Below are 219 nucleotides of genomic sequence, written 5' to 3' on the forward strand. Positions count from 1 at the left end.
TACCAGCCCAGGCTATTGTCGGTGTATGCAGGCAGGCCTAAAACAAAAACGAGAACATAACGTTTTTTGTGTCTGAGCGGTCACGAAGGACGTTACAATTTACAAAATTATTATATGTAATTTCATAAATTATATTCTATTTACACATAAAATTATTATACATATGTAATACATAAAATATATTCTATTTAAAATATACGATTTATATTCTATTTATAA

The sequence above is a fragment of the Odontomachus brunneus genome, unplaced genomic scaffold, assembly GCF_010583005.1.
Source record: "Odontomachus brunneus isolate Ranch 3 - 2012 unplaced genomic scaffold, Obru_v1 Obru_scaffold_384, whole genome shotgun sequence".
NCBI lineage: Eukaryota > Metazoa > Arthropoda > Insecta > Hymenoptera > Formicidae > Odontomachus > Odontomachus brunneus.